We start from the raw sequence: 26,009 nt of genomic DNA on the forward strand, positions 1-26,009 counted from the left end.
CAGACACACGTTTTAGCCTCTCAGGACACACAATAGGATGATTCTAGGCTTTCAGTTTGAAAAAGGAAATAGAAAGCAGATAAAAGAGGCTGAACATTGCAAGTTACGTTTAATCTAAGTATGAAAAATTATCTTTCTCATGACATTTTCTATCAGTCCATAGGGGCTAATGATATATTCTTTCATATGTTCATATTTTACATTAATATTTATATATTCTCATGTCTAGGTTAATGACAGGCAAGTAACTAAAGAAACTTTTGAAAATCTAACAAGTCCATCTTAACATAAGATCTTAGCAAGGCAGGTAGAGAAGGATTTGATTTCAGAAAGTTGGTAATGCAGTTAATGACCTTGCTTCCCATGCTTCCTTTGGATTGATGACTAGCTAGGAGGAGTTGATAGCCATTAACCCTCAACTGCTCATTAATCCTTAGGAAATTCCCTGTGCAAGGTCATCATTGCCTTTATAGGTTGAAAACAAACAAACCAACAATAGCATCCAAAAGGCATATAGATTTTTATAATGAGTAATGTAATTTAAATTGCCATGCTTGGGAATCTGGAGAATAAATACCACATATAGAGAGTCATTCCAATTTTAAAATCACCTTCCAATGTTTTATCAAGTACTTCCCTGTTTATTCTTAAACAGTACAAAACCCAAATTTTCTAGACAGTAACCAAACACACACACATACACACACACACACACACTCTCTCTCTCTCTCTTCCCAGGCAAAATACTAATGATGTTTGGGATTCATTTCATATTAGAATGCTGGGAAAGAGAACCATTAAAGTCCTTTCAGCTCTAATAATGTATGCTTCCAAATATGGGTACCAATACTGTGTGAACCATCCCTGTGAGGGAATCTCTTCCACTTAGTAACTCCCCATCACCAATCATTTGAAACACTGTGCTGTGACAAGCCTAACATCAACAACAGAGTCACGAACCAATGCCAAACACTGCACTGAGTAAGTGTGTAGGTGGTTGAGGAGATAATTAGAAGGAAAAGCAAATTTGCAATAGGATGGAACATGGATAGGGAAGAGTATAAGGTCTGAAGGCCTATTAAGAAATTATTTCAATAAATGAGGAATAAAAAAATGAGGGCCTCCTTTTTAGCTAATATATAGGCTGACATGACATGAAGATTTTCACATCTCTGTTCTGCAATCCTTATGCTGTGAGACTCCCTTTGTAGTTCACCAGCTTCCTTGATTCCTGACCCACAACTGGCTGCTCTAACGCCTGTATATTTCAGACTCCCTAAAACATCAGAGCAAACCTGTCCTTCAGGTCCTGGCTCCTACTGAAGACCTCTGAACAACCACCTCCCAGTTCTCAGCATGATTCAAGAGTTTAATAAATTCACCAAAATGACCCACAAAAACCTGATAAGGAAACTCTCTTTAATTGAGTCTGTGTTTTTGAGATCTGAGCAAGGGGAGGAAACAGAGTAGACTCCTTCTGTGATTTCCAGGCAACGTCCTTTAATCAGAATGCAGATAGCAGGGATGGCCTCCTAATTGGAACTGGAGCTGGTTTCAAGTAACCTCAACACTGTTAACATTGCATAATGACAAAAGCTTGGTGATGACATGTCAGATAATGGGAATGACTGTAATCAGTGATTTCTTTGTTTCCCCCTAATGACCGCAAAAGAGGGAATTATATGGCAGATGCAGACATTTGGAAATTGGATTCTTAGTCATTTAGTTAAGGCAGTCCTCATTTTGCTTGGTGCCGTGTTACACATAGGTCATGCATATTGGCACCAAGTCCTCTTTTTTTTGCATAGTTCTTTTATGACAGATTTGCTCTCAGTTACCATGGAACCTTGCAACATGAAGACTCCATTCCAATATGAACAAGCTTCAGTTAACACAGTACTATGCAAAACAAGAACTCCAAGTATTATCTGATACTCATTGGCCCAAAAAGCATCATTTCCAAAAACATACCATGGGAAAAAAGATCAGGAAAATCCATGAGAAGCAATAAGGAACTGGATCCCCTTTGGTATATTAACGGAATATACCATTATAGTGACACACATGCATGTCCCTATAAAAGTAGTCATTGATTAACTACTTTTTTCTTGGTTTGGAAAATGAAAATTTCCTTGGTTTGGAAAATGAAAATTACTTCGTGGTTGTTTCTCCACTATTTATTTTTTTATTCTCTAAAGGATGCATCCTAGGAAGAATGAATTAAAAAAAACAGGGGTGACAGTCAGATCCTAATACACATATCACACATGCTAGGTGACACCAATGCAAATCACTTTAACTTTCTGTACCCTTCTGTCAAGTGAAGACAGAATGAATACCTGCTCTTCCCATGCCAAAGAAATACTGAAAATATAAGGTTTAATCAAGAATAAATGTAACAAAAAGCAAAACCCACAAAATGAGGGTAAATTATGATACTTTTGTCACTCTTACATTCCTCAGCCTCATCTTTTAAGTTGCACCTGCCATGTGAACGGAAGTGGAAGATGGATAGGGATGTAGGCAAAATTCTGAGATCAGTGGTTGGAACACTACTGCCTATGGACAAAATCTGGCTCACCATCTGTTTTTTTTTTTCAATAAAGTTTTATTGGAATACTCCTTCACCCATTCGTGTATGTATTCTCTATTCTCTATTCTCACCTTAAGGTGCAAAATTGCGTGGTTGTGATAGACTATAAGGCTCACAAAGCCCCAGATACTTACTTACTGACCCTCTACAGAAAAAGTTTGCTGACCCTGCTCTGGAGTTTCTATAATAATTTCTTTTCTTACTCACTTTCTTTGGCCCTAAACCTGCCAAGATGATCCATTTGGGTCTATAAATAGAAATGTTAAAATTTCTATTTATAACTAATTTTTTTTAAGTTTTTTTTTTATTTTAATTTGAGAGAGAGAGTGCACAAGTCAGAGGGGAGAGGGTGAAGCAGGCTCCTCAGTGAGCTGGGAGCTCTAGGCAGGACTTGATCCCAGGACCCTGGGATCATGACCTGAGCAGAAGGCAGACATTTAACCAACTGAGCCACCCAGGCGCCCCATAACTAACTTTCATCTCAGAAATAAAGAGATTCAGTTTTACTAATTTGGCAATGGTTCCAGGTGTCACATAACATATGTGAGGAGTCCTGAGCAAAAGAGGGAGTTCCATAACACAGAGGGGTGATCTGTGGTACAATTACTTTCTCATATGTTTTCAGCACTTGGTGACATACTACAATCTCTGTCTGTCTGGCTAAGTGGCTTCAGGGACTCTTTTATTCAGTTTTGTTTTTTTTTTTTAAACTAACCCAAAATGGAGAAAGGAACATAAAGGGAATCTTTCAAAGGCAACACAGAGTGAATATTCTAATAATAAGTCAAGCATAAGCACACAAGTAAAAATGACAGAGCTAATATCTTTTCTCCTTGTATGAGCTCTTTGAAGCCTTATGATGAGTATATATTAAAGAAATATGCATTGTGATTAATCTTGTATATGTATATACATCTACATATATACAAATATAACATATATGTATATATGGGGGGGTAACAATTATGCTTTCCAGTAATCATCTCCTGTCCCACTCTTGTCAAAGCTCTTTACTCTTTCCTGAATTCTCTAGAAGCCCACCAACATTTCTGACTGATACATGGCCTCTTTTCAGTTTTTTCCTCCCCATTTCACCCCATTCCACTAAAGCATATTGCTATGAAAAATCAATGCCTGTTCTGTCCCTGGGATTGGGAACCCTATTTCTGCATGCCCCTTTGGGTCCTGGGAGAATGACCTGAAAACACATCCTTAAGAGACAGACTTTGTAAGTACCCTCTCCTTCCTTCCTTTCCTAACCCCTGCTAAAAGTGTCTACCTCTCACCATTTGTTGGAAAGACGGCTTAAAATCTGCAGGTTGAAGCTTTAAAGCTCATGAACATAGAACCCAAATTAAGAATCATAGACTTTGAGAGTTTTAATTTTAAAAGGAACCCCACAGACTTGGGTAAAAACTCTACTTCCTCTTTCACTATATAGAGATCTGGTCAGTAACTCTGAATCTCCTTTTCCTCACCTGTAAAGTGGGCATGCTATTTTTTTTTTGTCCTTCCTTTCTTATTACCAGGATAACTTTAGATAGTTTATGAATTGTCAGATGACTTATAACTTATAAAACTATACATAGTCGATAGACTATGAAGACTGATCGTTTTTTTGTTTTGAACCCATACTGAAAAAACAAATAATCAGAAAGGTGGGGGAGGGAGGGAAACAGAAAGAGTTAAAACCACAGCTCTCTGTGTGGCAGATACTCCTGTGCACTTTACATACACTTTACTGAATCCTCCTAACACCTGCATGCAGTAGATGCTGCTTGTAGCTCACCCCAAATCACACAATTAGTAATTATCTCCAGTCTGTCTTGATATGCCCTTTTACCCACTGTGCCAGATGGATACACTTTCTACTAGCTATGTTGCTTTGGAGAAGCAATTTACCCTCTTGGCGACTCATTTCTAAAGGGAGGAAGAATACACCACTCTTACGGTGTACTGGCTGCATTATTATAACTAATCTTAATGAAAGACCATTTCTTAGAAGTGCTCATATTCATTTTGTCTTTGAGAAACCAAGACAGAGCATCTATACACTATAATCAAGGCTTTTCAACCAGCCTGTTGTGGGCTCTGGACTTCAACTACCATTTCCAGATCCATTTTTCCTTCCAGCACACTGCCTGGCAATCAATGGATGTGGCAGGATCAACTTAGACAACCTAAATGCCAGTATCTAGCAAATATTGCGCACACAGTAGGTACACAATATAGTAATTTTTTTTCCCTAAATAAACTCCTTCTTTCTCTTGGAATATGATCAGCACAATGATTTTATGTTCCATTTATAAGACTGAAAATCAGGACTGAGGAGACAGAATCATCAGTGTGGGTTGCCTAAACCAAGGAAAAACCGTAGCCGGGGTGGAAATGTGGACCATGATAGAAGCCTGCAAACTTTCCAGCTGGCAGCCAATGGTTCCTTCTTACCAGCATGTGCTTCCTTAGTAAACTTCACTCTCAATTCTTCTCTTTTTGAAGAAAAACATTTCCAGCTAATAACACAATTACACTTAAGTATCAGAGCTCATTTTAGTATTATTGCATTTGTTAAATCTAACTGAGTCCAAATTACTTCCTCATTGCTAATAAGAGAGGGGGGAAGAGGACCAGGAGGGGTTGGGGGAGGAGGAGGACGACGGAGGGGGAGAGGGTTTCCAGGGTTAAAGGAAGAGAAGGAGACACATACACAGAGTAACAGAAAAACAGAGAGATAGCAACACTGCATGTAGCCTCAAGTCCAATGAATGTCAGTTAAACTTGCTGCGCACAGTTTCTATGGAAACCCCTTAAGTTAAGAGTGGAACACAGACATTTTTTTGGACTGAAATTCACAAGCTGTTTATTTAATTATGATGAAACATGAGACTGTTAGGGACAATACTATTATCATATTGATAGCATTTAGAATTCAACGAATAGGTATAAAATAAAAAGCTTAAAAAAATTCTAAATCATCACCTTCATGTGAATTGCACGCAAATAAAATGTATCTTGTTTTTACAGGACTCTTCACATTATTTCCCACAGGCGAACCCCAAATTAGCCAAATGACATTCATTAAAAGGGAGTATTTCAGAGGCCTCATGCCAATTATGCCCCCCCATGCCCAGTGAACAAAACCAAGGTCACAGCATATTTTCAATTAAACCCAGGATAGCACCAAAGTGCAGCACAGCTGGAAAAGCAAGCACATTATTACCCCACAGATCATTTGTGAGCAATGAATAGGTCTCTGGTGTTTTTCTGTTTTATAGATATTTGAATATAAAAATAAAGAAAAGAGCTTCAGATTAGCTTTTGCCTTCCAAAATAAACAACCACTTTTACGGCATTATTCCTGGTGGCCGAAAGAAGAATGATTGGAAGCCATCACTTTTCTGTCCCTGGTGATTGGAAAAGGTTTGCTTAGCCTTTAATTTGGCCACAGGGAAGCATGTGATTGATGAACTCATTCATACCCTTGTTCCCTCACTAAGGGAACATGGAGTTTCCACCTACTATACATCAGGCACTATGCTAGGGACAAGGGAGGCAAGAAGATTAAACCCCAGTCCTTAGCTTAATTATGGACTTTTTAGAAGGGAATGCATTAATTTTACTGATAAATATTTATGGAGGGACAACTATGGCTCATGGCATTAGACTAAAGAGATCAATAAACCCAGGGCCCTGCCTTCCAGGAGATTACAATTAAATGGAGACAAAAAAGACACACAATCATAAGTCAAAGAGCAAGGAGTCAGTGCTCCTGCCTGCTGCCTCACAATATCTCACTGTAGAGATAGAAAAACTACCTACGGATGCTGTGCTTCAGAAGGGAAATGTATTTATGGGTGTGGCCTGATTGGCTGGCAGAAGGAGACGAGGTAGACGAGGGAGCTTTGGGAATATTTCTGTAGGAGAACCACATTTTCAGATCTGTCTATGAGCCACCCCGTCCCTTATAAAATCTTTACCCCATAAGATATAACTGAAGGAAGGGACACTCACAAGAGAAATGAATCCCAAGGAGAGTCATCTCTGGTGTCAAGCTGGGAACATGAAGGCTGTCTCTAAGCCGGCAAAAGAGAAACATACAAGAAATTTGCAAAGGTGACTCAGGGAATATGTCTTTTCTACTATACTGCAGCCTATTTTTTTTTTTTTAAATTCAGTAGTGGGCTTCCCACAAGTTGCTCATGCTAGCAAAGCCCATCGTGGAGGTTATTGGGTTTGACAGTGTATAATGAGCCACTTCACATTAGCTGCTGTTGTAGTGTTCAGCATATTGTGGGAAAGATTTAGCATGAATCATCACCCACCTAGCTCTCCATTGTGGTCTCTATGCTGTAAATAGGCAACGTGTTTGCCCATCTAAAAAAGTAAAAAATAAAAAAGCATTCATTAGAACAATTCAGCACATTTCTGGATCTGCTACCACCACCATCACCACAGACAACACTGGTGACAATATTTATTGAATTGCCACGGTATTTTAACATTCTCCCAGGCAGAAAGCCAAGCAGCTATTTTAACCACTGGTCGTTTGGAACAATGCATTCTTTAATGCCAATGAAAAAACGCATTTGGAATCAGAAGACCTATCGTCTACACTCGGTTCTGACTTATCAGATGCGTGACCTTCAGCAAGTCACATTTTCTCTCTGATCCAGTGTCTTGACCAAAACCACCACTTAAGATCAAATGAGATAAAATATTTTGAAGATGGGTAGAAAATAGTTAAATAGAACACACTGAATTACTCAAGTCAAATGGGATGCTCAGAATTTGGACATAGGCATGAGCTGTGAACTCCAGTTGTTTCTTTTTCTGTAGCCAAACACAAAAGACATGCTAACATCTCTTCCTCCTACCCATCCCGATTCCTAGTCCCTGCCTCCTTGCCACACTCCCATGACAATGGCACATTAAAAATTAGAATCTGAGCTGAGGGTCACACAGTACTTAGAGCGAAGAAACATGAAGAGACAGTGCTGGCAGTTTGCAAAGCATCATGAAGTAAACTAAAGAATCTTTAATTCCCACAAACACAGATCTTTACAGCCGAAGCTTAAACATACAGTTGGTGCAAACAGTATAAAGCGGAAACCCTGAGCCAGTCCAGATGGGTAAAGCCCACACAATTAGTAATCAAGATCAAGGGACTGAAATGGATATTGAAATCACCAAGAATTCTATCAGGAGTAGGACTAGAAAGAACAGCAGGGAGGCAGGTGTTAAAATCTTCAGGGAATGAGGAGGAGTGAAGTGTGGGTCTGCTGCTGACTCCTACAAGGAGGTGTTAGCAGGTGGCCTAGTCTGAGGGTGTAAGCTTCAAAGCTGGGCACTTTACTGTGATAGATGGTTCTGTGGAACACAGAATGTAAATAAATGTGCTTCTCAAACTTCAAAGCAATATACCACTAGTGAATATTACTATTATTACATAAGCAAAACGGAATATAATTAAAATTTATTTAGAGATGATCTATGGATTTTCCATTATTGGTTTTAAAAGATCTTCTTGGAAGTTTCCCCAAATCTCATGGTTTTAAGAACCACGTGAAATGTGAGTGACAAGTTAACATGTCAGGGATTTATAATAATGTGAGAGCAAGGCAGTGGGTAGCAATTAGTGTATGCAGAAGGGATAAAGAAGAGATAGAAGAAAAAAACTCATGCTCACTGCTAAATCAAGTTCCCAATTCTTAATACTTATATTAGACAAAAACTAGCAGTATTTGACATAGTGAACACCCTGTCCTTTCTGAAACACTGTCTGCACTTAGCTCCTGGGAAACCACTCTCTTGATTCTCTTTCTACCTCAGTGGCTAATCTGCTCCACCTCCATCACTGGTTGTGCCTTATTTGTCAGACCACTAAAACCCTGACGTGCACCAGAGCTCCATGAGTGGACCTATTCTTTGTCCAGACTCACTTTCCACGTGATCCCACGGTGGCTTTTTTTTTTTTTAAAGATTTTATTTATTTATTTGAGAGAGAGACAGTGAGAGAGAGCATGAGTGAGGAGAAGGTCAGAGGGAGAAGCAGACTCCCCATGGAGCTGGGAGCCCGATGCGGGACTTGATCCCGGGACTCCGGGATCATGACCTGAGCCGAAGGCAGTTGTCCAACCAACTGAGCCACCCAGGCGTCCCCCACGGTGGCTTTAAACACCATCTACAAACATACATCTCCAGTCTGTAATGCAGACCTGCACATCTAATGGCTAACTCAAGACCTCCACATGGACGCATCGAAAATCCATCTGTCCAATATAAAACCCTTGATTCCAACTCAACCTCCACCCCCAAGGAAGACTTTTCTAATAGCAACTCCAGTCACCCATTAATTCATTCATTCGACAAAAAATTTTAAGTTCCTACCATATGCCAAGCACAGTTCCAGGGATCATCGTCCTAGTAACTCAGACCAAAGTCCCCTTGAATCTCCATTTTTTCCACCTCATCCTCACTTTTGTATCCTGTGGTATCTATAGCCTATCACCTTTACATCTTATTGCCTATACCTTGGGAATCGTGTGTATCAAGAGTCTTGTCGCCTCTCTTTCCCACCACTGCAACATCCTAGTCCATTCCCTATCGCATGATTGAGTTATTCCAATAGGCTAGTCCAATGTCTGATGTCTTCGCTTCTCTGCGTGCGCCCCCCTCGGTTTCTTCTCCACACAATGGAGTAAAGTTTAGAGTCAACTTTAGAAGTTTTTCCGAGCATGAAATGAGGTGATGTCCCTAAACCACTAAGCCTGGCATATTGTAAGCTCTCAGATAACAGGAATGGTTACTGTTATCTGAGAGAGTTTCAGTCATTGTTTACTACGAACTACTCTACCGACCTGGGGAGTGACTAAACAATTTACCCACTTTTATAAAATGAGGGGCTGGGGCTGAATATGGTACTCATCCCCAAATACAGGATCATGCTTAGACATGAGAAAATATACCACCTTGATCTTTTACTTAGCACCGTAGAAACAAGATTGGTAACAAGAAAGATGGTCATGAGAATCTTACCTTTTGCTTTTCTATGTATAATAAAATTATAGATTAGATGATGGATTTAATATAGATTAGAAAATTGTCTCATATACATTATCCCATCTGGCCTTCACAGTTATGGCAGGTAAGCAGAATAGATTATATTTTTCCAATTTGCAGATGAAATGTTAAAGTATAAGGAAGTTAAGTAATGGGATTATATTTAAAAGGAATAAAACTGATGTGATAACGATTAATACAAGAAGCTAAGCATTTAGAGCTCTAGGCTAGTGGTCTGCCCAATACATAATGTTTCAAAATGAACATGTTAAAGGGTGGAAGGAGGTACTTATGCCATTAATTGTTCCAAGGTTCTCAAAATTTGTAGGAACTTACCCCCCGCCTCAGAGAGGGGAGGAAGGGAACTGAGGGAGCTCCACACCCAGCATGGAGCCTGACATGGGGCTCGATCTCGCAACCCCAAGATCATGACCTGAGCGAAAATCAAGATCTGGATGTGTAACTGACTGAGCCACCCAGATGCACTAGAACTTGCTTGTGTGTGTGTGTGTCTGTGCACGTGTACGCTTTTTAAACACATTGCACTATGTGGGAATAAAAAAAGAATATGCATTGAGCCATTATCAATTATTGTGTTAGTCATCCACATTGTACTTGCCTACCTCTGTGTCTTTCTGCATCATTAGACTACAGGCCTTGCTGGGACAGGCACTATATTCCATTTTATGTTCACGCATAACCCAGTTACTGCCATTTAGTACATGTTCAATAAATGTTTCTTGACTAAGCAAATGAAATAGCTTATTTGGTTATATCAGAAAGAACCAACTGAAAGTACACCCGGAATCTGAATCACACAATTCATGTGTATGATTAGAATGAAAGACCCAGTCAAAAACTGTTGATAACAATGATTTCATATGGTTCAAACTACAGTTTTCAAAGAGGGACAGTGATTTTGGAAATGTCCAGTTTGCCAACCACATTTCAGGAATTTATGGAAATCCTTTTCAGCTTACTTCTAGTTATAGATACGTTCATGTACCAACCAAGGGAAAAAGAGCCAACAATTTTATTTCACTGGGAAGTCTTCTAACTTCAGACCTTCAAGCTGTGGCACAGTAATTACAAACAAAACCAGAATAAGTACATTCGGTACCACGCTATAAACGGTTCATTCTCTATTGATCACCTGTGGCAGGGAACACAAGCACAGAGCAAAGAAGACACTTGCTCTGCCATTGCCTTAAAATCCAATAGTACAGCCATTTGTACATCATGGAAAATTAAGATGTCCATGTTGTTTTCTCTTAATAAAGCTGCTCAAATATTATTAATTTTCAATAGTTCTATTCTGAATCATTCCTTTGTCATCTGACTTGCCCACAGAGAGAATTAACCACTTACTTATCATTTTGTCCATGGTGCCCTTCATTATACCACTTATCACCATGTGAGAACCAACACTGTATGCTTATTAATCAACTGCCACTGTAGAACACTGTGCTGAGCATACACAGAAAATAAAAGTTTTAAATTAAAGTGAAGTGAGTATCTGAAGTACAGACATGGATGAAAATATATATGCTACTTAATATCACTGTAGCGGCAATGGTACCCTAGTTTAACACTGGAGATCACGATGTGTGGGAATAGGAGATGGTACAACAAAAGTGTCCTTGATTTTCAAATAACAGCACCGAGTCAACCTCCTGCTCTAACCGATCTAAATCTATGCTCTGAAAGGACACATGATAGCTGTGGTCTGTGTAAATGTGACATTTATCTTCATGAGTGTAGTGATGAAGAATGGATCAGGACCGCCACAGTCATGAGTGACTTATCCCATCTCTCCTCACAAGTGAAGATAAATGACACAAAATATCAACCACCATACATTATATATATTTATTCCACATTTTTACTCCCATAGACACAAACATACAGGAGGCCTTTTCCTCAACCTGATTGTTTTTCATTTTCAAAATATACAGGTAACAATAACAATAGAGAACCTCTGGGAAAGTCAGAGGCAATGAAAAATGCTGAAATGACTTCTACAGGACAAACTATATGCTGTGAGAGGTTACGTCAAGACATCTTATCTCTGGGAACTCTAAAACGGCTGCAAACCTCCAAATAGGATTTCCACCAGTCTCTGACTGCTGTCATTAAGTTAATGTTATGAGAAAGTCACAAAGACCCTCCAAGGATACTACATTAGATTACTCCCCCACCTGTGGAAAATTCACATAGTGACAGTTCTAAGAGAGTAGCTTCCAAGACCTCCAGGTCATATATATTCTGGTTTACTGTGTTCTCCAATGATATTCATTATCCTCAGATGATGCATTCCTTAACTTCTGAGTTGGATTAGGATGACCTCATTAAGCTTCTTAAATTGCTGATAAGGTGGACAGGATACAAAAGGCTAAATAATGGCATCATCAGGGATGTTCTCCCCTCTCAGCCCTCATAGCCAGATAATGTGGGTGCTCAGTGTCAGCCTACCACTGGATATGGCCTTTTTGAGGCTACAGTGCTATAGTATCATTGAGAACATATGAGATCATTTTAAGTTATTGCATTCAAACCTAAACCTAATTTGAAGCTGGCCATATTGGGGAAAGACCCCCATCCCTTAGATCTAGTTCACTAGAAAATTACATCTGGATTATCAGAAAGCCAAGTCTTCTTTTTGCAGAGCAATGGACAGTTGTAGTTTTTGCCTCCTATTGCCCATGCCTGACTTTTCCCCCATGTTGTCAGTCCTTCTCTCCAGTCAAAGGTGGGCAGTGGACTCCACTTACAGGCAGAACAATTCTTGGCCATATTCTGTAGCCTCACTCTCATACTCAGCCTCCTGACATCATTGTTCCAGATTTAGCTCTGATCTTACACTCCAATAGCTTATACTCAATATTCTACTTTGGGAAATAGTACCAATTTAGGGCCAAGACCATCCTCCCTATGTCTTTGTAATCTCTTACGGGATTCCTGTCCTCTTCTACAAGTTTAAGTCTTCAGTAGTATAACAAAACCCAAATCTGGACCTCAACTACTAAGGATCTGATTTGTTTCTTAAATTTCTAGATATCAAACATTATCACCTTAATCCTGATCAGAATTAATAGGCTTCTGATATACATCCCATTCAACATTAATTGAACGCTTAGTGAATACCAGGGACTATTTCAGACACTCAGGATTCCGTAGTGAGTCAGATAGTAAAGAACTCTCACTTCACAGAGCATCCCTCTTAGGGGTTAGATAATAAATCATAAAAGATGGGGTAGAAATAAGTATTGAAATGAAAATAAAAGAGTGAGGAGGCAGGGGGTGCCTAAGCAGAACTATCATCTAGATTTGGTCTAGTAAGATCCCTCTGCAAAAGAAAACGCTTAACTTTCATAATGACAAGAAAGAACTCAGACACAGAACGATGTAGAAGAAAACCTTCTCTTCTAGCCAGAAAAGGCAGCTAATTTAAAGGCTCCAAGTTTGAGGGAATGCTATGACCTAAATGTTTGTGTTCCCTCTCAAATTCATATGTTAAAATCCCAATGCCCAAGGGGATGGTATTGGAAAATGGGGCCTTTGGGAGGTGCTTGGATCATTAGGAGGAAGTCTTCACGAATGGGATTAGAAGAGGCTTCAGTGAGGTCTGTCACTCCTTCTATATGAAGACGCAATGAAAGTCCACAACCTGGAAGAGGACCATGTTGGCTCCCTGATCTCTGACTTCATACCTCCAGAACTATGAGAAATATGTTTCTGTTCTTTATAAGCTCCCTGGTCTACGGTGTTTTGTTAGAGTAGGCCAAACAGATGAAGACAAGAAGCATGTTTTACTTAAAGAATAACAAGGGGAAGACTTAGGCTAGATGAGTAGGACTAACGTAGGCAACCATAAGCGTGGGAGATGTGGAGGAAGAGTATGTTGGTTTCCTTTGGTTTTCACAACAATTATCAGAGTTTGACGGCTTAAAGCAGGAGAAATCAATTCTCTCCCAGTTGTAGAGGTCAGACACCTGAAATTGAGACGCTAGCAGAACTCTCCAGTCTTTTGGGAAGAATTCTTCCTTGCTGTTTCCAGCTCTAGTGGCTCCAGCTTTTCCTTGGTTTCTGGACATATAACCATAATCTCTGCCTCAGCCCTCACATGGCCTTCTTCTCCTCCATACGTCTCTCTTATTAGGTGGTCTCTTATAAGGACAACTGCCGTTGTATTTAGGGCCCATCTGGATAATCCAGGATGTTCTCATCGCAAGGCCCTCAATTTAATTACATTTGGAAAGAACATTTTCCAAATAAGGTCACACCCACAGGTTCTGGGGGTCTGGATGCAAACATATCTTTTAGGAAGCCACCATTGGATCCACTACAGAGAGTTAGGCCTGGTGGGCCCGGGACAGCAATGTCTTTGTATTCTGTATGCAGTGACAAACTCCTGCAGAGTTTCACAGGGAAACAATATAGTCTGATTTAGACTTTTAAACTCTCATTCTGGCTATGTGTGAGAAGTGATTGAAAGGACCGATAGTAAATGAGCAATGCGTGTGAGAGTGGCTTGATTGGGAGTCGCCGCAGCATTGGATCGCAGCAAGGATCAAGAGAAGTAGAAAATTAGGGATTGTTTCTGGAGGCAGCAACAAGAATATCTGCTTAGAGATTACGTATGGGAATGGTGGCAAAAGAAACCCCAAAACTGCCGTATGCCATCAACCCAATCCAGCTGTCCAAATACCATCTGCTCCTGAACTCCCCACTGCCACGCTCCATATGCCTGTGCGAGTATGTGTGTGAAGGGATCACCTCCACTTCCCTGGCTATTCTTAGACCCTCGAAAATATTATCCTTTCTGTTAGTCTAGGCCTTGTACTAGTTCCTTTGTCCAACTTTGTCCAACTTTACTTCAAGAGTCTGCCCTTCCCAGTGGCCAATCTTGTTTTAAAACAAGGCTGTTCCAATTCTTTCTCATTCCAATGCAGTTCCCTGGGGCATCCAAGCAGAACGTAAGTGACTTGGTTCTACCCTGAAAATGGTATATCATTCAAGTTCTACCCTGAAATGTCAGAGATGGATGCATTCTCTTCAAGTCAAGGTGACTGAAAACTCTCTGGGGACAGATCTGACGAAGTTTCAGAGCTTCATTATACAACAGTTACTAGGTCAGTGGCCTACCTGTGTTCTGTACTTAATCTCTACAGAACTATAGTTTCTAGATTGTCTTTTTACTTTAGGTACCACGTTTGAATACGCACAGAGATAGGCCTAATAAAAATAATACCTATTCTCGTAGCTATGTGTTTTTGAAGAAATTATGATTTCAAGCCAAGTAGAATTTATCTCCTTCAATAATTCCATTCAAGCATAATCTATCCCCTTCATTAGATTGAAGTTCTGAGAGAGCAGAGTTTTAAACTGTTCTGAGAAGTTCACTAAAGATAGAGATAAGAGATGACAGTGTGCTATAGTTTGTAAATTCAAGTCCCTTAATAAAGGCTAAAGTTTCATCTTGAGCAAACCATTTTATGGGAATGTGGCTGTCAGCCTAATAATATACTGTTGGGTTCTAGGGGATGAATAAAGCAACATGAGATCCTTATCATTATTCCCTGACCTTAGGCTTTTCCCCAGTGAGCTGTTCCCATAAGACATTCCAGAGTGTCTGCATAGTATTTCTTCTCATAAGTGCCTGTCGAACTTATTTTATTTTATTTATTTTTTTTAAAGATTTTATTTATTTATTTGACAGAGAGAGATCACAAGTAGACAGAGAGGCAGGCAGAGAGAGAGAGAGAGAGAGGGAAGCAGGCTCCCTGCTGAGCAGAGAGCCCGATGCGGGCCTTGATCCCAGGACCCTGAGATCATGACCTGAGCCGAAGGCAGCGGCTTAACCCGCTGAGCCACCCAGGCGCCCTCGAACTTATTTTAAATAAGCTCAACTTTTCAGAACGATCTTAACTTCCATTTTTTATTTCAAAACGCCACTTATCTGCAACCATATTTTCAATTTATCAATTATGGTATGTAATTTGTTCCTTTGTCCCTCAAATGCAAAGTAAATTTTAGGGACTTAGTATTCTAAAACCAACAGTATCTAGAAATAGTCTTATTAGAGCCAGCTGAAAACACCAAGAAAATAGAGACATACCTCGGAGACCAGACCACCATGATGAAGTGAGTAACGCAATGAAGCAAGCACATCAAGTGAATTTTTGTTTTCTCAGAACATATAAAAGTTACATTTACACTATACTTCAGACTGTGTAGTGTGCAGTAATATTGTCTAAAAAATATACATATCTTAATTAAGAATATGTTATTGCTAAAAAAATGCTAACCACATTTGAGATTTCAGCGAGTTATAATCACTGATCTAAGATCACCATAATAAATACATTAACCAAAAAATTGTAATAGTGTGAGTATTACCAAAATGTGACAGAGACGTGAAGTTAACCAATGTGGTTGGAAAAATAACATCAACAGTCTTTCCTGATTCAGGATTGCCACAAACCTTCAATTTGTAAAAGAAACAAACAAACAAAACAAAACAAAAGACACAACTCAGTATCTATGAAGTACAATAAAGCAGAACACAGTAAAATGGGGCAAGCCTGTACATTCCTAGGCATGTAAAAATTTGGCAAGGATGAGCTGAGGAGCTGCTGCTCTCTGGCTCTGGATTAGACCATCTGTGCATCTGAAAGACCTTTAATGAAACCCAACATAATCAAAAGTGGCAATTCAATAGAAATACAGGTCACCAACCTAACAACCATCTGCAAGTGGAAAAATGTTGTAGAAGTCTATATTGTTGTTTAGTTCTAGTCCCATGTTGGGTTTGTTTAAGTGAGGGCTATTGTCTTCATCATGAAGCTTCCATCAAATCATTATGGGTTACAACTAGAAAAAGAGTAGGAGAGAGAAAAACAACAACAACAACAAAAACCACCTCCTAGTTGATGAATATTTATCTCTTTACTCATTCGTTTACTCATTAACTAATTATTTTGTTATCTTTGAGTCACCTAAACCTTACTGAGCATAAAATGATTAAGTGGGAATTGGGCAGACCGGTGGAGTTGGGTGGATCTTAATTATGCTGCACTGCAAAAGAGTGAAGTCCCTAAGTCTACATAAAGGGAAAATCCCCTTGCAGATTGAAATTTGGTCATTGATTTTTTTTTTTTTTTCCACACTCAAGAGCCTACAATCCTCCTCCCACTGCGACTGCCTGGAGAATCCTGATCAGGATAGAACTCTCAGAATTTTCAAACTGGAGTTAGAGAAGCCATTCCCAGGTTAATGAGCACAGAGCAGCAGGCATTTTGAGGAGTTTATTTGGAGAAAGGAAACGTCTGCAGAAATCAAGTGATTAAGATGTGATACTCAAAGCGAACTCTGAGCGATCTCATTAGCAGAGACTAAGAATAGTCTACAAATGTAATAAGAGCCCTGATACAAGGTCACAAACATCCCAGTGCAGGCCAGCTGTGTGGGACCCAGTGAAGAGAAAGATGGAGAACCTAACTGGACCAAATCATTAAATCTCTCCTAGGATAGAGCAGAGTTTTTCCCCACATCCTAAGGGAGGAAGAACCAGAAATGTATATGAAGGTTTCCACTGAATATTATTCGTAGTTCTCCAGATGTGCTTATGTATATATATATTTTTTAAGATTTTATTTATTTATTTGACAGAGAGAAAGAGAGATCACAAGTAGGCAGAAAGGCAGGCAGAGAGGGGGGGCGGAGCAGGATCCCCGCTGAGCAGAGAGCCCGATGCGGGACTCGATCCCAGGTCCTTGAGATCATGACCTGAGCCGAAGGGAGAGGCTTAACCCACTGAGCCACCCAGGCGTCCCTGTGATTATATATATTAAAATGTATATATTTCTATACCATGATATAGATTCAATTATTCCCAATTAATTTAAATAACTCCTGTACAGAGTGTCACTTTCTCACAGATTTTCTTTCAGAAACCTCCCTAAAAGGACCCCTTACTCACCTGCACACAGTGACACATCTCCTCTCTCTGACATTACATTATTTACTCTTCCCTTTTTAAAACTATATTCCCGCCTTCAGAAGAATACAAGTTTCCTGAGTAGAGGGAAATTATATGGCTTGTTTACTATCTTATTTCCTGAGCCTAGAATAATGTTTGGCACATGATAAGTCACTCAAATAATTATTAAATGAAAAAAATGAAGAACCTTTTTCATGTCTTCATAAAATCTTTACCTAAACTATACTTCTCTGCATTGTTTTATGAATGAAAATATTGAAATGGAGGTTTTGGCTAAGGAACTAAGACATGGTAGATGATACATTCCAAAGAGGGCACAAATTTACATGGGGGCGGTCATATGTTTGCATACCTCATAACCCTTTACACAGAACAAAGACATCAATGAACCAGAGAAGGCTAATAAAGAGGATTTCTTTGGAGAGAGCTATCCCGTGAATTCCACTCCTAAAGAATGTGATGGGTAGTCTCTACATCCTAATCCTCAGCTTAGTTAGAGAGGGACTTCAGGAAGATCATTAGAGGATTTTTTGAAGGAATTGTCAGAAGGTTATGATTATCACCAATTCCAAAACCAAGGATTCCTATCACTCACCTCAAGACTAAGGATAAGGTTGTGAGGGCACAGTGCAATAGACATTGCAGGGTGGTGTCTAAATCCCACCTGAAAAATCTCAAAAGCAAGAGACCAAATATTGATTGCACATATGAGGGAGTTGATGAGAAAGTTGTAAAGATATCTTAGATTCTATGTAAAAGGGTTTTTTGAAGAAGTCAACAGCTTCCCAGAGGGAATCTGAAAGTATTTCTGGACACGGAGCTACTGACAGAATAAGTGATAGTCAGAGAGTCTCACTCTCACCAAAGCAAATTTGGGAGGAGTCAGAGAGAAGGGATGGGTCACCAAAGAACAGAGTCCCAGGGAAGTTACCCTAAGAAAGTCAATTTCAAATGTCTGACAAACCCAAAGATATTGATGTCAACTCAAGACAGTACCAGGCAAGGAAAAGCTATTCTACCCAACACTTAACTTACTTTCCCTAACCATGATAACATGTAAGAATCAGAATTAGGAGTAGGCAGATAGGAGAAAAGAAGGAATAGAAGGTTCTATGACAATATAGAGAAGAATCCGGTCATGTCCATTCCCCAGTCTGTGATGTGAGGCTTCCTATCTGAAATCAGGCTTATGCTGAGGAAGGCAGGTTTCTTAATATTGAAATGAGTTCAAAGTTTTGAATTATATAATTTGGATATGTCAATTACTTACCACAGTGCATTATATTACATAAACATTTCCAGAAAGTTTTCAACTAGGGACCAAAGCAAAACTAGTCCCAAAGAGTAAGTTTGAAATGTGAGAGAAAAATGAAATTGCCTTATAATTACATCCACAGTTTGTATTTATTCAAAATAATAGTTACAATATTTTTACTGATTTCAAAATCATAGTGGGTCCACAGTACGAGCTCTCAGAAATGCTCTCTCAAATATTAAATTTCAAATTTTAGTCTTATTTCTGTCTGATTTTGCTTTACATTTTGCTAATGAGTGATAATAAAGACAATGACATTTAAATAAATAATTAAATTGAGAATAGGGCTCCCAAATTGATACATATAAATTATTTTATAACCAACAACAAACAATTCCCAATGTTTAAATATTTTCTAAAAGAGCTCATTGACAGAAAGCTACATTCAGGAGATTTTTTGTTTTGTTTTGTTTTGTTTTTTTAAATTAGAGGCAGTAAGTCTTGTCATGTTATCTGGAAAAAATACTACTCTACAGAAGAATTTAAGAAACCTGGAAGAACGAGATAAAATATCTATGTATATGTGTGTGTGGATGTGGGAAGGAGTGAGACACATAAGACGCAGAGGTTAGGAGAATACAAAACAGTAAATACTTTTGGTTAAAAAAAATAGCATTAAAAGGGACCTCTCCCATTGTAGTATAATACTAATTGTTAGTTTCAACTGGTCTTTGTGAGTTCTCATGTTTTTATAAAATAGCACACCAGAAAGAATTGTGTTTGGTTGCCCATATTTTCCCTTTTCTTGACTCTTTTTATGGAAGTGTTTGAAACATCAATTTCCTGTAATAAAGAATAATCAACTGATCTGACTGGTCAAAAAGTTGAAAAATTGGCAAGTTGCATATCTATCCCAACTCAGTATCTGTGTCTTTGGGTGTCTTTAAAAGCTGGCAAGCCAAGAGAAATGCAATTTAGAAGCATTAGAAATAGGGGGAAAACAAACAAACAAACACCCAACATTAACGTCCTAATTTATATAGACAAAATTCACTCTAATTAGAAGTCTTTTATTCTATTTCGTGTCCTCACACCAACTGATTTGAAAATACTGCCACATATTCACACTCTGTCCAGAGCTACAGAGACAAAAGCAATTGAGATTGTGATAGGTTTTGTCCTTTCCTCCTTATTGACTTGCAATTCTAGAAACCACTGCTGATGATGAGGAAGATAAATGGGGAAGCAAAGCAAAGGTAGGACTTTTACCCTTATGCCTGTCTCTCAAGACCAGAAAAACTCCATGATGGCTAATTTGATTAAGAACTCAGTATTTTAAATATTCATGAATGAGTGCAAGGGGGCGATGGGTCATATTCATCATTCCATTTATTTAACTTCTTACTCATCATTATCATCATTTTATTATCTGGAAAACTGGTTCCAGGGAGGGAAAAAAAAAAAGACTAACCATTTGATCATTATTGTACCGATGTCACTTCCAGTGCCAGTATTGTTGTCTCTTCTCCAGGGACTCAGTCTGTTTGACCTCCTTTAGCTCATAAACATCCCTGATGCAAATTCTCTTCACCCTTGTTTTCCTTTTGGCATTTTTCTTTGGTGGAAAGGCTAAAGGAAAATGGATTCTAATAATTTTTGGTTCAGAATTAGAGAAGGACACAAATGGAATGAAGAATTAAAAAAAAAAAATTGCTTCCTCTTGTCCCAGGGTAAGAGGGAGAGCAACCTGTTTGACTATCTTTGCCCTCTCTTCAAGACTACTAAAATTTCTTGCCACTATTCTAGGAGTTAGAAGATTGTTCTGTAATTATGCTTTTGCCTGAATAGCAAGCTTCTTGAAACCTGCAAGTGTTTTGTCATCTTTGTAGCCACATTTCCCTGTTTTGCCTATTCCCTGCCTAGTTCCTTGTTTTGTTGTGTTTGTCAGGGCCAAGTACTATACCAAACTCTTTATGTAAGAAATGTCATTTCCATCTACTTCAATGACAAAGGGATAGTGACTTAATAAGGTTAACCAACTCAGCCAAAGCTGGTAAGTAGCAGAGCCAGCTTTCTTGTCCAGGCTGTCCAAATTCAAAGATGAAGCACTTTAACTTGTATTTCTAAGTACCTACTCAGAAAGAAAGGCTTAGACAATCTTTACTGTGATCATTTTCACGAAACGGGATTGAACTCCCAACTTCCTCATAGCCTTTCTGCATGAGACGTTCTCATTTGCCATCTCACCCCATCTACAAGCTTCATTATCCCTCTAATCACGTCCACTACCTATCTCTTCTGTCTTTTGTCTTCTATTACAGTTTTGTTAAAGGGCAGCAACCATATTGCACATAGTCTTGATTAAGCAGGCATGCCATTTGTCAGGGAGCCAAGTAAGAAAAGTCCTTATAGTGGTCCCCTTAAGCCACTGTTTGGCACCTTTCCCAGAAAGCACAGTGCATCTTATCCATACCCAATCCACCATACCATGTGCAAGAACATTTATTCCCATTAAAAGTTTCAGATCTATTTTGAACCAAATTTTATAATACAGCCCAGAGAGAATGATAGTTTCACATTATCTTGAAGGTTTGATTTTAATAAGGATTGGCTGTCTCTCAGAGGGTTTAGAACAAAGTGTGGCATTTCAAAAGGAGTCACCACGTCCTTTGAGGTTCTAAGGTTCTAAATCTCTTCTGATTCCTGCTGGAGGTGAGAGTGAGGTACTATAAACTTCCTCTTAAAGTAACCCCTGTTTGTAACACGCCTACACTATAAAGACATTTGGTGGCAGTTCTACAGTAGGATGTGAAATTAAAAGAAATTATACACACAGCCTTGTATCTATATATATGTGAATGTGTGTATAATCGAAGTTCAGTATGCTGTTAAATATAAATTGGACTGTAAGTTGCTTCCAGAGTCCGTATAACTTATGAATAGAAATTGCCCATAATAGCATAACAGCAATTATGATTACCTGGTTAGAAATACCAAGTAAAAGAAAACTCGCAAGCCACGTGTGGTAGACACAATTCCAAGACGACGCCATGCCACACCACCCTCTGAGGCTGAGCAGGGCTTGTAACTTGCTTCCAACCAATGTTAAATTACCAAAGTGGTGGGGTAGTCACTACTTTGATTGGCGTACATTATACAGCAAAGGTAACAGGAGGTAAGATCTGTCTTAGGAGACTGTAGAAAGAGATTCACCTGTTGGTCTTAAAGCACTAAGCTGCCATGTTGTCATAAAAGAGCCACGTGGCAAGAAATTATAAGTGGCCTCTTGTTGCTGAGCATGTGGCCCACTGGCAGCCAGCAATAAAGACAGGACCTCAGTCCGAAGCTAGGAGAAGTTGCCAATAATTACTTAAGTTTAGAATAGAACCCCAAGCCCTACCTAGAGCCTGGTCAATACCTTGACTGAAGTCCTCTGCAAACCTTAACTGAAGACCCAGTCAAGCTGTATCCAGAATCCCATCCCCAGAAACTGAGATCATAAATAAATATATGTTGTTCTAAGCTAATACATTTGTAGTAATTTATAACACAGCAATAGAAAACTAAGATATATAAATATATTTTCCCTATTTATTTCCTGAAATTGTAGCGTCTGCTTTTCAGTCTTTTCTTTTTTTAAGATTTTTTTATTTACTTGACAGAGAGAGATCACAAGTAGGCAGAGAGGCAGACAGGGGGAGAGGGGAAGCATGCTCCCCACTGAGCAGAGAACCCAATGTGGGGTTCGATCCTAGGGCCCTGGGATCATGACCTGAGCTGAAGGCAGAGGCTTTAACCCACTGAGCCACCCAGGCACCCCTGCATTTCAGCCCTTAGAAAAATTATCTCCTTTTGATAATTCAGTAGAATATGAATAAACAATGTTCTTCTGTGGGGTGGCAGGGGGAGGGAAGACACCCTAAATTAGATATTACAGATTATGAATTAAGTGGATATAGGTATGTTCTGTAGAAACTGCAAGAACAATTTACAGTTGATATCAATCTGGTATATAGTTCAGGTCATGTCACCAAAGTAGGGTATAAATATATTTCTTCAGGAATCTTAAAAATATAAAAATAAAATTACCATCATAACAAATATATACACAGGTATTTATTGGAAAACCAAGCATCATCATACAAATATAACCTTAAGAATTTATTCTGTGGTTGGCAGAAGTAAGAGCACGTGAAAGAAAATGGCACATAACCGAGTATATCACTTTCACATGTGTATCTTGATGTGTGTATGTGTATTTGTAGCTGTGTATGGGTCTGCAAGTGTCTTTATGCCACAGTTGTATGTGTCTGTGTATGCTTCTGTGTGTATGTGTCTGTGTATATGCCTTTTTGTTTGTTTATATCTTCTGTATGTATGCTGTGGGAGTCTACGTGTGTATCTCCCTGGGGGGCAAAGCATGTGTATGTGTCTGTGTATCCATGTGTATGAGGAAGCCTGGGGAAAAGGGGAAAAAAAGACAAGTGTACCCCTTTAGAGGCATTTACAAATATTAATAAAAAATAGAGAAGAAAAAACAAACAAAAACCATTGCAGACATTGGACTCTGCAATCTAGTATTCTAATTCTGCAATATACCGTTAACCCTTGAACAATGTGGGGTTAGGTGCACCAACCCACCGCATAGCCAAAAATCCATGTATAATCCCGAAAACTTAACTACTAATAGACCACTGTTCACTAGAAGGCTTACCAATAACACAAACAGTTGGTTAACACATATTTTGCATGTTATATGTATTATATGCTATATTCTTATAATAAGTAAGCTAGAGAAAAAATATGTTAAGAAAACCATCTTCTGCTGGTACAACCACTTTAGAATACTGTTTGGTTGTTTTTAATAAAGCCAAACATATTCATTCCTATAACCCAATAATTCCAGTCCTAGGTGTCTATCACGAGCACAAATGTGTACATAACTTCACCAAAGGCACATATAAGAATGTGTACAGCCTCAGTGTTTAGTCCTCAGAGACCCAAACTAGAAATGTCCCAATGAATATCAACACATGAATGGATCAACTGTGGCATATGCACCTAATAGGATATAATACAGAAACGAGAATAAGCAACCTATAGTCTCACAATATATGAATTGGTCTCATAAATATAGTGTGAATGAACACAAGAAACTAGATGCAAAAAGAGCATCATGTGAGTTACACAGAGTACACAAACAAGCAAATATAATCTATATAGGCAAACATTAAAAAAAAAACAAACAAAAACTGGTCCCTTAGAAATCCTGACAGTGATCATCCTTGGGGAGTACACAAGGGGGGTGGGGCACCTGAGATTAGGACATTTGTCAGCTTCCTACTGTGGACACTGGTTACCTAAGTGCATTCAATTTGTGAAAGGCCATGGATATGTATGCTTCTGATAGATGTACTTCTCTTACAGAACATTAAATATTAATGTAAATTTTTTTAAAACTCTCATAGTGTCAGGCAACAGGCTAATCCATATGAATGTGATGAGAAAAAGTTGCAACCCTGCTGCCCTAGAAGAAAATGGTTTTCCAACTGGGTAATGACCACTAGGTGGTCATGAAATCAATTTATGGATCATGACCTGCATTAAGTAAAATGAAAGAGAGTAGAACGGAAAAGATCAGAGTGCCTCATATAGCGGAACTTGTTTTGTGATATACAAGAATTTTTAACTGGGTTATAAATAGATGTGTTTACAATGGGGCAGAGATGTAAAATGTACTTTTATTATGGGTCACAGCCAAAAAGGGGTGGAATTATTGTGAGGACATACCCATGATATAAGTTCATATATTAGCATCCTAGTCTCCCTGAATGCCTCCTGCATATCCCATCCCTACATTATACTCCCTTGGACCAGAGAATTCACTCATTCCACATCAACCAAGTGAAGAGGCATTTCAATGGGGGAATCCCAGAGAACCGTGAAAGTACTTTGACTATATATCCATATACATATACTATATGTATCCATATATATATTATGTATCCATCAGTATTACCAACCATTGGATCTATCATTCCTGGCCATTTGCCAGAACACCTAAAACTTTCCCCCCAGTGTATGGCCTAGAATCCTGCAAATTCCTACCATAACAGGGAAAACTGCTGTCCTCCAAATGGAAGGTTTGCCTTGAAAGTACATAGACTCTGTTTCAACCATTTTTCCCTGTAATATTGTAGCAGATGTAGCAAGTGGTAGCACTGTGTATCAGTGAACATGCAGAATGGAAAATATTACTCATTTGCATATTCCCAAAATAATGGGATGAAGATAATAATTAATAGCTATTTTTATACCCCTTGATTTAATTAATTCCACCTAAGATGTTTGTAAACATGTGATGTTATGTTTGGATAAATGTGTCAATGTGAAAATTAGTCACTAGTACAAGGAACTAAGGAAAAATTTAAAAAAGCCACTAGCAGAAGGCGGGCCTAGGTAATTCCCCATTTTCCAGTGTGGGACATGTTTACCCACAGAGATCAGTAGTGGTGATATTCTGTGACAAAACAGGCTCTGGAGAGATGGCGGGGAAGCAGCATCAGCAGAACAAAGGGGTGGACCACTGCGTGGGGTGAGGCTCGTTACAGGAGTCCTGGTAAAATCAGATGAATGCAGGGTAGGAAAGGGCCGTGTCTGGAGGTGGGGGCCATTTCACTTCAAGCCCACTTATGCATAATATTCTTTCCGAAGGAAAGGAGATTTAAAATACGGAAACAGAAGAGGAAACATGACTGCAGAGGGAGCCTGTTTTATGGAGGGACAGAGGTTATCGCAAGGCTCTTGGCACAATCAAATGGGGGCTATATGGTGCTGCTGAAAGAACAGACAATGACAAGGGACAATGATTAAAGGGACAATGACAAGATGTGCAGAATCATTAAAAGGCTAATCTTTTTAAGGGAATGCCATTTAGATTGGTACAGAGTGAAAAGGAAAGGGGTCCTGGGTAAGGATGCCCAATGGCCAGAAGTGCAACATGGTTAATGGGGCTGAGGGGATCTCTCAGGTTTGCTCCAGTTTGGCTCCAAACCTCCTGATATTTCAAGTCGAGGAACCCAGTTCACATCTGTGTGGAT

At 39.1% G+C, this 26,009-nt stretch overlaps 1 protein-coding gene across 3 annotated transcripts in view; it reads right to left on the reverse strand.

Moving 5' to 3' along the window:
* The window catches only part of LRRC4C (leucine rich repeat containing 4C), a 184,484-nt gene that overhangs the window by 16,621 nt on the left and 141,854 nt on the right, over nucleotides 1-26,009 (reverse strand). The window contains exon 1 of one of the 3 annotated variants that reach the window (XM_047693787.1): nucleotides 6,605-6,672. The exons of the other annotated variants lie outside the window; for them this stretch is intronic. The gene's annotated coding sequence lies outside the window, so the exon portion shown is untranslated. Of the gene's footprint in view, nucleotides 1-6,604; nucleotides 6,673-26,009 lie in introns of those variants that run through there. 3 annotated transcript variants of the gene reach the window in all.

This window comes from Lutra lutra, chromosome 10 (assembly GCF_902655055.1).
Source record: "Lutra lutra chromosome 10, mLutLut1.2, whole genome shotgun sequence".
Classification (NCBI taxonomy): domain Eukaryota; kingdom Metazoa; phylum Chordata; class Mammalia; order Carnivora; family Mustelidae; genus Lutra; species Lutra lutra.